This window comes from Peromyscus eremicus, chromosome 6, assembly GCF_949786415.1.
Source record: "Peromyscus eremicus chromosome 6, PerEre_H2_v1, whole genome shotgun sequence".
NCBI classification, from domain to species: domain Eukaryota; kingdom Metazoa; phylum Chordata; class Mammalia; order Rodentia; family Cricetidae; genus Peromyscus; species Peromyscus eremicus.
The window spans coordinates 25,150,478-25,162,222 of NC_081421.1; positions in this window are offsets into that span (position 1 = coordinate 25,150,478).

The window sequence follows — 11,745 nt, forward strand, 5'->3', positions numbered from 1 at the left end:
TCCAAATGGATTCAATTCCAAAAGCAATATGCATAAAATACAGTTACTCCATATCACATGTCATTCTAAAATAAATTAGTATTAATATACTCTTTATTCACTCACTCTTCTTTTATAGTACTAAGGGTGGAGTCTAGGGCCTTGATCATGCTAAGCAAGCACTCGACCACTGATCTTCACCCTCAGCCCTAGTTATTCTTTAGTTAAAAAAAACACACAGCCAAAACTTGGCACGCTGTACTCTTTCATAAGCAACATGATTTTCTTCCACTGAATTTGGGGGGTAAATGGATCATTTTGTCTCCAGAGAATACATTCTTCAGTGTGGTGTAGTCTTTCCATTGTGAAAGGCTTTTACTATATCTAGGTCTATCTCACCACTGCACACTAAAAACAGTTAGCCTTTTCAACTAATGTGCTATCTATTTGGGTGATGTGTTCGTGATACTCCAGTGGTATTAAAATAGGGCATGGAGAGATGACTCAGCAGTTACTCACTGCTTCTTTAGAGGATTGGAGGTCGGCTCCCAGCACCCAGGTTGGGTGGTTCACAATCACCTGTTACTCCACCTCCAGAGGATCCAATACCCTCTTCAGGGCTCCAAGGCCAGCCACACACGTATAGCACACACACACAAACATAGAAATAAAAAAATTAAAATAATAATAGGATAGAAAGAAACATTCTTTTCAAAGGGATGCGTTCTTTGTTGTTGTTTTTGAAACAGGGTTTCTCTGTGTTGCCCTGGCTGTCCTGGAACTCACTCTGTAGACCAGTCTGGCCTTGAACTCAGAGATCCACCTGCCTCTGCCTCCCAAGTGCTGGGATTGAAGGTGTGCGCCGCCACTGCCTGGTGGCATGTGTTCCATTTTTGACGGGGCTGGTTGGGAAGAGAAGCAGCACTCATCTGTTACAGAAGCCTGTTCCCACTGCTTTCGTGGAGACATTGACTACAGCTGGGTCAGGCATTGACTGGGTCACAGAGTTCACATTTCGTTTTTACATCCCTCATATTGTTGAAGGTCCTGCTGCTACCTCAATTACATCTACTAAAAGTCAGAGCCATGTGGGAGATTCTGAGGCTCCCAGCACTTTTGCTGTGGAGGCCCCTTATTTCAAATAAAAATGAACAATTATATTTTATGACTGCAGTGCCCAAATGACAAGTATAATTTGGGCTGAAATAATTGTTGTGTGCGTATCATTTCACATCCACTTTCCTCTAAATTTAAGAGAAATTAAAAGGAAAATATATCTACGGACCCCAGAAAGTTTTCTGAGCCGTAGATACTTGGCTCGCTGTGCCTAACTGGGTAGGTTGGCCCTGACAAAGTAGTGGACAGTGAGCAAACCCTAAGCCCTGGCAGCCATCATGTTTAGTCAGTTTCCTTCAGTGTCATAATTAACATTCCTACAATGTATGACATCGATATCAATATTAGTTCAAAGATGAGAAAACTAATGAAGTCATAGAGGATGTTAAACAGAACCTAGAATCACATTCAGTGGAGGGTAGCTCTGCAGCCTAAGAAAGTCATTACCATATGGTTCAATGTGTTCTAAAGGAAGCCCGAGTCAGACAGGCCAGAGACATGATGCCAACATCTTCCCCAGCTAAAAATGCGAACGACAACAGAACAGAAGTGACAACCAGGAATACCAGTCCAGCAGGTGGCTGCGGCACAGCCAGACTATCACAAAGGACACGTCTTCTTTGAGAGAAAAAGCAAAGTTGATACATTTATTTTTTCCATGCTGGGAATTGAGTTCAGGGACTTAGCCATGCTAGGCAAGCACTCTATTACCACACCCTCAGGATGGATTTTGTTAAGCCCTAGAATTGTTTTTATCTTATAAAGTCTTAGAGAATCTATTGATTGATTGATTGAGCCTGGATCTTGTGTAACTCAGGCTGGCCTCAGACCCACTGTGACCTGAGGATGATTCTGAAGTTTTGATCCTCTGTCTTCGCCTCCTGAGTGACGGGGCTGCAGTTGAGCGGTGCTGCTCCTGGCTTATGCAGCTCTGGAGATCAAGCCTGGGCTTTGGGCTCGGTGGATAAGCATTCCACCTGCTGAGCTACATCCTCAGCCCTCCTTGGAGACTCTGTTGAGTTGAATTCTCTGCGGAGAAGGAGCAGTCACAGAGCCTGACCACATGACACAGCAGAGCTTTAATACAGGAAAAGCCAGAGAGTCCAGAGGAGGGACAAGAAAGTGCAAGACACATATAGTGCAAAAATAACAGCATGGTGACCCTACCTGCAGTGACAGAAACGTAATTACAGGATGAACACAACTGATCTGGAGTTCCCCTCACACAGCTCTCAGCATGATTAACCTGATTCCAATCAGACACAGTGACCTCCATTAGCCAGATAATGGGGGCACAAACAGGTTGTGTGCCTTTATTTCCTGGCCAATTAATCAGGTCCACTTCTCCCTGACAGGACTAGGAATGAGCTAAAAGCTTTTAAAGCACCAGTCAGCAAGGTGTGTGGAACAACAGCCCTTCAGAATAATTTTGTTTCCACATTCCTTGTGGGGAAAATATCCCACAGGTGACGGCTGCTCCATAGTAGAGGCAGGGTTGCTTAGCTTCCCTTCAGCAAGAGAGAAAATTGAACTGCTGGATGGTACTTTCAGCTGGATTTCCTCTTTCCAACAGCAACTATGGAGGAGGGTTGTAGTACCTGGTCCAGACAAGCCCACAGATGACAGATGGGTTGCACTTGATTAGGATGAGTCAGTAGTCTGGACCAAGAGGAGCTGATGCTTCAGAGACAGTCAGGGTTCTCTGTTGGGTGCCACATGTCAGGTGGCCAGGTAACAGGTTGCAGGGGATTTTCGGCATCACAGTGTTGGGGTCCAAGTGAGGGTATTGCCTGGTTCCTTGGACTGCAATGTTTGGTAAGTTCTCAAGGCTGTTTTCTTTCTGATATGGTTTTAATGTACCCATGTACTCACTTGGTCCCAACCTATCTTGAGAAGTTCAGAGGCAACACCTTTTCCATTTTAGAAATAAGTTGTCAGTCTGTGGTGATGCAGAGAAGACACTGTTATGTTTATGACAAGGAGCAGAGTCATCCTGACCTCTTCCCAAACTGGAGCCAAATGCTTCTTATAAGATGAATTCACCACTGTTTTATACAATCTGGAGTAGCTTCGAGCAAGCACAGCCTAGTTTCAACACTCCTTATTAGGAACAAGTAAGCTAGCTATTTCTAACATCACTCCTGCAGATGATTACAGAGAAGACTCACTCAGTCCTCACAGGCCGAGAACACAGTTTGGAGAGTGCTCTGGATTTCTTACATCTGTATTACCGCAGACCCAAGCTACCATGGCTTGCTGCCCTCTTGAAACTGGAATTCTGTAAGAATGCATCCTTCCCCAGAGCTAGCCCACATAGATGCCAGTTCCACCATGTTCACATGGTTGGTGGCAGCACCATGACTCAACAGAGAGCTCAGAACCCTGGCTTCATCCTCCAGAGCACATGTGGCCTTGCTCAGAACTGAGGGTGACACATAGCCAGTGACATTTGTGCACGTGCACCTGGCTGACAGCTAGCCAGGTGTCAACTTATTCCCCCAGAGAGCCCTCCTTCTGTCATTCTTGCTGTCCTAAGGCATTTAGGTACACATTCAGATCCTGCCCAGGAGTCACCAGGGACAGTCCCACCCACGTACTAAGACTCTCACGTAGACATCTGTCTCTCCGTGCCCATCCACAGCTAATCTTAGTGAAACAATCAGCCAAGAGCAGCAGGGCTAGTGTTGACAGGCTCCCTCTGCTTTCTGCTTGGCTTTTCCCATTCCCAGCATGTGTGATATGTCTGTGTATATGTGTATGTTTGCATTGAGGGCGTGTGTGTGTGTGTGTGTGTGTGTGTGTGTGTGTGTGTGTGCATGTCCACATGTGTGTGTCTGAAGGCTCTAGGCTGGTGTCAGGAGTCATTCTTGATCACTCTCCCACGTTGATCATTGAAGCAGGGTCTTGCAATCTAACCAGAGTGCACTGATATGGCTGATCTCTCTAGCCAGCTTGCTCTGAGGACCCCCTTGTCTTCATCTCCTGGAGCTGGAATTCCAGGGGGCCAAGGTGCCAAGCTGGCATTCACGTGGATTCTGAGGGTCTTCAGTACAGTACTGATGCTTGGAGCAATCTCTCCAGCCCCAGTTTTTGCTTTTCTAAAAATTACTTCATTTTCTCTTCATTCCTAAAGGACAGCTTGCTGGGCCACAGTGTCCTTGGCTGGGATTTTGTTATTGTTGCACTCCTGACTAGCTCACCCCATTATCTCTTGGCCTTTAAGTTTCCTGCAGAGAAATCTGTTGGTACTGTAATGAAGATACTGTCATATGTGATTGGGCATTTTTCTTTCTACATTTGGAATTTTCTCTTTGACATCTTGATTATAGCATGCTTTGGAAAGGGTCTTGGCTTGGGTTTAATGGGATTCTTTGACTTTCATGGATCTGGTTATCAGTACTTGGTACTGATACTTGGGAAGTTTTCAAATACTGTTTTGCTAAATATACTTTCTATGTCTCTCTCCTTTTCTTCTCTCCTTGGAACTAATATAAAGGTACTATTTGCTTGTTGCCCTGTGGCTGAAGTTTTCCTGTGTCCCACCTGGTCCGCAGTCAGGACAAATCTCTCTCACCTGCCAGTCCTGCAGCCTCTCAGACCCAAGTAAACCAGAGGCTTATATTATTTACAAACTGTACGGCCATTAGCTCAGGCTCTTACACTTAAATTAACCCATGATTCTTATCTATGTTTAGCCACGTGGCTTGGTACCTTTTCTCAGTTCTGCCTTCACATCTTACTTCCTCTGTGTCTGACTAGCAACTCCTGACTCAGCCTTTCTCTTCCCAGAATTCTCCTTGTCTGCTTATCCTGCCTATACTTCCTGCCTGGCTACTGGCCAATCAGCGTTTTATTTATCAACCAATGAGAGCAACACACATTCACAGCATGCAGAGTGACATCACCATCAATGCCCTGTGAGTCGTGTAGGCTCTCTTTACTCATTTTCATTCCACCCCATTTTCCCTCAGTAGGTAAAATAAAGGCCTGCACTCAAGTTCAGAAATGCATTCCTCTGCTTGGTGCTGCCTGCCTGTGCTTGGATTGAGAATACAACCCTCCCCAGAGGCCCACGTGTTAAGAGCTTGGTTCCCAGCGCGTAGCACCCCACCCCCTGCCAGCTCCAGCCCCACCCCCTGCCAGCCCCAGATCTACCCCCCCCCCCCCGCCAGCCCCAGCCCAGCCCCCCCCACTCCCCCCACCCCCGCCAGCCACAGCCCCACCCGCTGCCAGCTCCAGCCCCACCCCCTGCCAGCTCCAGATCCACTCCCCTGCCAGCCCCAGCCCCCCCTGCCAGCCCCAGCCCCCCCCCTGCCAGCCCCAGCCCCCCCCCCGCCAGCCCCAGCCCCGCCCCCGCCAGCCCCAGCCCCCCCTGCCAGCCCCAGCCCCCCCGCCAGCCCCAGCCCCCCCCCCCCCCCCGCCAGCCCCAGCCCCGCCCCCTGCCAGCCCCAGCCCCGCCCCCTGCCAGCCCCAGCCCCCCCCCCCCCCCAGCCCCAGACTCGCCCCCTGCCAGCCCCAGCCCAACCCCCTGCCAGGCCCAGACCCGCCCCCTACCAGCCCTAACTTCTAGTTTTCTGTTGCACAACTTTAAGGTAAGCAGCCTGAAGAAGAGTGTAAGGACAATGGACTCTGTATCTAGATGGCATGGGATTCCCAGGCTAGCACTTGCCTTATGCCTTGACCCATATGTGAGCAAATCACTTTCCTCACTACTTTCTTGTGATTGACTAAAAATTTATTCTGTGCCGGGCGGTGGTGGCGCACGCCTTTAATCCCAGCACTTGGGAGGCAGAGCCAGGCGGATCTCTGTGAGTTCGAGGCCAGCCTGGTCTCCAAAGCGAGTTCCAGGAAAGGCGCAAAGCTACACAGAGAAACCCTGTCTCGAAAAACCAAAAAAAAAAAAAAAAAAAAAAAAAAAAAAAAAAAAATTTATTCTGTGATTTAAATGGAGTAAGGACTAACAAAAACAATAGCCTGATACCCACTGTGTACTTTTGCCAATAGTGATCCGAAGCCAAAACATCTGGCAGACATCCCATAATACATTGTGTTTCCATGTGTTAATTGTGCAGCAGAAATACATATACAGTCTCACACCTTTTCCTAAGAGCAGCTCAGTGATTTTGGAAGGGTTGGCTGGCTAGTACAACACAGGATACGGGGTATACAGCGCATGTCCACAGTGATACCAGGATGATAAGGGAGGTTGTTTCTAATTTTCGTGTTCTTTGCTTTTCTTTAGACCACGAATGAAAGCTGTTAGCATGAATTTGAGGTAGACACATAATACATGCATAACTTTAAGCAAAATAATTTTCATAGCAGTACATCTTTAAATATTGGAAACAGTGTCTGTGCTGATTTCTATTTTAACTTGAAGGATCAAGGACATAACATTCAGTTTGAGGGGCACACAGATGGCCAAGCACTAAAGTTCAAAGGTCTCCTTATCCCTTGTACTTTTCACAGACCATGCAATGTCTCAAGAGGATTCCTTAGGGGAAAAAATGCCAACCACAAGTTTAGTGGACTCTGGGAGGATCCAGTGAGAAAGCGTTTTGCACAGTGAGACTTGATTCGTGTTCTCAAATGAATGGTCTTTCTTTTCCTTCTAATAGAACATGTGTTGTAGTTTATTTCAAAAACAAACAAACAAAACTGAATTACTAATGTTTGTGGCTTTCAAGTCAAGGCCAGTTCTTCATTGGTATAAAATCTGTGAGAAGAGGTCAGCAGAGGTCACCTTATCTTCAGCGACGACACCATCCATGCCAGTCCTTGATCACTCTCGCTAGTAAGAACACAGCACGCTTGGCTATGCCTCTGGGGATCTTTACTAGAGTTATTTTCAAAAGCTGGGATGTTTGTGCTGCTGTCGCGCGCATTCTTCAGCATCTTGTGTATTCGCTAAGTCCGCAGACCAGCTTTCCTTGGGTCCTCGTGGGCTCAAATTGTGGATTGTCTTCTCTGTTACAGAAATCCCTTCTCTGTACTGTCTGCGACAATTGCAAACTCTGTGTTAGGATAGGAAGCATTTCAGGGAGAAAGAAGAGATGCTGGGCCACCAATGCTTCCACGTTGGGAAGCATATCTCATGCATTAGTGCCTCTTCCACATTACTTCCTGGAAGTGTGTACAAGCACATTTGTGGAAATTGGCACAGAAAGGCAGTGTTCCCTGAATTACTTAACCTGACAATTACAACTTTGTTCTCCTGTGACTTAACAGTGTCTATAGTCTGAAGAAGAGTTCTATTAGGCAATGGATCCCTTCTAGTCATGTGGACTTCCTGGCTTATCTGGCTTACACTGAATGGGGGTAGGAGGTCCTGGAGCCTCCATTTCTGCAGCTGCTTCTAGATCACCAGAGTGGGGCAGAAGCCTGGGACCGTCCACATCTGGTGCCTGAGTCACTATGAACTCCATGGGTCACAAATCATCCCCAGTTCTTCTTCGCTACCCAAGGACTTTCCTTGAACTAACTACCATGCAACTTACTTTTCATGTTGGGTTTTCCTTACCCTATGAAGCACTGTGTGCTTATCACCAGAGCAACTAAAAATGTCAGATGCTCATCTCTGAACCTTGAACCTAAGCTCTGTCTGTCAGGGGCAGAAACAGAGGAAACAGAAACCAGTGGTGAGTTACGAAGGCTCATGAGTCATACGAGGAACCAGACACCGAGTAGACTCTGCTCTGGCGGGTTTGCCAGTAGCCACTAGTTCGCTTTCCAAAAAAAGCAGTATAAACGGATCTAGATGCAGCACTGAAGGTCAAGTGTAGTGGTGCCTGTGATGTACGTACCTCAACAGTGTGTGGGCAGATTGTGATGGTGTCTCTGGATATGACAGATTCAAATGTAAGTTTTTCATCTCCTCCCTCCTTATCAAGATGACGACAGCATTCCTTTTCATAATTTGTCATTTCTGTCTCCATTTATTTGAATTGCTCCTGGTTGACTGACACTAAAACAGTTGGGGTTTTGTTGAAACTATCATTCATAGAGTTCTGTGTTCAATGAGGAAGTCTTTCCTTTACCACCTTTCCTTCTTGTCTGCTTAATGAGTTACTTGGAAATTTACATTTAAGATCGCAACCTTGGGCGCAGAACTAACACTGTTACTTACGTCTTGTATAATATTAGAGGGACCAGCCTTAATATTATACATCCCAGGGGCTCAGGAGGGAGAACTATGAATGGCGAGAACTATTTTCGGGAAATAGAATCTCAGCACACCGAGCTCTTAGTCCAGTCATTTATTCTTCCAAATCTTCTCTGTCCTCCTGTGCCCTGGGAGTCTTGGTATATATACACTTACAAGCAGTATTCCCTTGGCAGTGCAAAGCCAGGCTTCCAGGGTCAAACGGAAGAGTGAGAAGAATCACAAAGAGGGGCAGTAATTGTTAATTATCATTTGCATCCCAAAAGGGAAGCTACTAATGGGGAAATGAATTAACTAAAGGCTAAATTCGGGTAATATCTAAGAAGAGGGATCTTATAGTCTTAAATGTGATTGGTAGAAAATGTTAAGAATCTATAAGTTGCTAGGTCAATGGGAGAAAATAAAACTGCCTTCTTTTTTCCTGTGGCTCCTATCTGTCCAAGCTATCTGCCATTTTTCTGCAGGGTGGGGGAAGGTGTGCTTGGTCACTAGGCAACCTGTGTACAGCTGGATGCCTCTGGTGATAGTTAAAGGGAGATCTGGAACTGGAGATAAGATTTGGGAAAGAAGGAAGTAAAGCTTAATTGGCACATCCGCCAGGCCTTCTCAAACAGGTAGTCTGGACACTTAAGTCTGTTCTTAGAGAGTACAGAGGTATCTCTGATAAGGTACTTTTCCTCCATCTGGGGATGGACCTGGCCGGATGCTGCCAATGACGATAATTACAGGGAGGCTTGAACTGGGGTTCTGGCTGTGCATACTTGTCAGTGCACAAGGTTATCTAAATACTCCTTTAGTAGAGGGGAAATGGTGCCCAAAGAATGATGGAAAAGCTACAATAGCACACAAGAAACTCATAGCAGGAAACGGCTGATAGTCAAAAGCCAAATATCACCAAGGCTCCTTGAGCCTCAGCTTGACCTCTGGAAGACCCTTGGCTTCTTCCAGGTATTAGCTTTGTCATAATCAGTTGAAATCCTACTTTGTGTATTTTTTCAGCTTGCAGCACTTATGTATGGGAACTCATGCACAGAGAAGCAAGTGAGAGCTTTCTTTTTACACTTTGAAAGGGGAGCTAAAGAGCCCCACATTTGTAACCAATCTGCAGGGAAAGAGCCTGGAGATTGCAGAGAGTCTCATGTCTACTCATCATGTATGGTGTGCACAGTGAGCCAGGCTCTGTGGCAGGAGCTGCCTACAGCATATGTGACAAATGTGTCATCCTCTCATGTCACTGACATTCTTATAACAGGGCATCCAGGAAAGTATACAAAAGCATAGACTACACCAACAGACCTCTGTTCTGACTTCCAGTAAGCTGACTCACAACTAGTTCTTTTATGTTTGCACAGTATACAGGCTGAAGTCTGAATACAGATGGCTTGAAACTACCCTCTAGACGCTAATGTCTTTCTGTACCAACCTATACTTCTAGCAAGAGTTCAAGGACTCCTATACTGAGTATGCTACTTGATGGCATCACATGATTCAGTTAAATATTATAGCAGCCAGTGAGTTGTTCCTCAAAACATGAAGCTAAATGCTTCGGAAAGACTTGATAGAGGAACAAGGTAGAAGGTTACAGAATATACAGTGTGCAGACATGTGTTTGTAATCCCTGAGTTAGGGAAGCTGGGCCAGGAGGATTGTAAATCTGAGCCTTGCCTGTGGTACATAGTGAGACTTTGCTTCAAGAACACAAAATAAAGGGAAAACGATGTGTGGATGTGTGTGTCTTTGTCCTCATCTATTGCCTTGAAGCAAGGTCTCTCCCTAAACCCAGGACTCATTTTCTCAGCCAGTCTGGGAGCAGCAAGCCCTAGCAATCCCCCTGTCTCTACCCTACCTGGAGCTGGGGTTATAGGCACATGTGAGTGTCTGACTTGTTACATGGGTGCTGGGATCTGAACTCTAGTCTTCGTGATTGCACAGCATCCTTAACTGCTAAGTCATCTCTCCAGCTGCCATCTTTTCTTTTTAAACTATGATCTTTAACTGAACATTCCCAGTACTGTATGTCTTGAACTGAACATGCAGGAATGTGTTCACCACCCAATCAGTTTTCTGTGTGAATCTGTCTGACCTTCCCACATAACAGCCCTATGCTTTCTTTATTGAAAAAGGACATTGCTTTGGAAACAAATGCCATGCTGTTCTTACTTGTGTCGGGAAACGGACCATTCTCCACTCTTGTGTCTTCTTCATCCTTTTTTGGCTTCACACACACCAAGATACAAACCCATTACATTTGGTTGTGGAAGCCAGAATGCTTGCAGCATATGTAGGCACAGAGTGAGTTCCAGGGCAGCCAGGGCTACACAGAGAAACTCTGTCTCAAAACAAAACAAAACAAACTGTGACAGGGATGCTGAAAGGTAGCTCTCCATAATTAATGGCGTCTGGTAGGGTGCAGGTGGGGAAGGACTCAGTTTTCTCTAAGAGGCTGGCCACTGGGAGTGTCACCATGCTCCAGTGAGTATAGGATCAACACAAATTGCTGAGTAACCTCGGATGACATTTAACTTCTGATCCTCCAGCTTCAATTTTAATTTAAAGACTCATATTTGATATAATTATTGAAAATTTTTTAGAATGTGCCACAACTAAGGAATGAAAATCAAAAAGTCTAAATGCAGATCAAGTGTTTCAGATGAGGAGTTGGTGTTAAGGTCGACGTACACCGAAGTGTAAAATAAACACACATATTCCTGTTTTCCTTATTTGTATTTATTTTGTAATTCTTGGGATTAAACCCAGGTCCTCATGCGACGTTCCTAACCTCACTATAGAGACACGTATATTGGTTACATGTTAGCACTCAAGTATTTTGAATGTATTGAATTACATATATTAATACGATTAGCCAGTTGTTTCTGGTTGTTCTTTCTCTGACCACAGCATTTATTGGTTTTTCCTGTCCATCTTGGGCTATGGTGAATGCTCTTATTTTAAATGTGTCTGTGTGCAGGCTTGGGTGTACCACAGAGTGTGTGTGGAGGTCAGAGGACAACTTTGGGGAGTCTGTCCTCTTCTCTACCGTGGGTTCCGGGCATGGATCTCAGGATCTCAGGATCTCAGGCTCGCGTCACAGTGTGTGTGGAGGTCAGAGGACAACTTTGGGGAGTCTGTCCTCTCCTCTACCGTGGGTTCCGGGTGTGGATCTCAGGATCTCAGGCTCATATCACAGTGCTTTGGGCAGCTGAACCATCGCTCCGGCCCCCTGGATGATTTTTGTTTGGGAGTGGGTATAACCCCTCTAATTCACTCAGATACGCTTCTTTTTCTTTTGGAATCCATACCTACTGTCCATCAAATCTTAGGTTGACAAGCAGGCCGTGGCTCCGCCCTCTTAGTCTGTATTTACTAGGCACCACCTGAGAGCCAGTCATGAATTATTCATTTCACCCTCCTGAAAACACGTTTTCTCTAGTGTCAAAGCCTGGGACTTTAGTCTGGCAGAGCGATACCAGTATAGGAAGGGCAGGGAG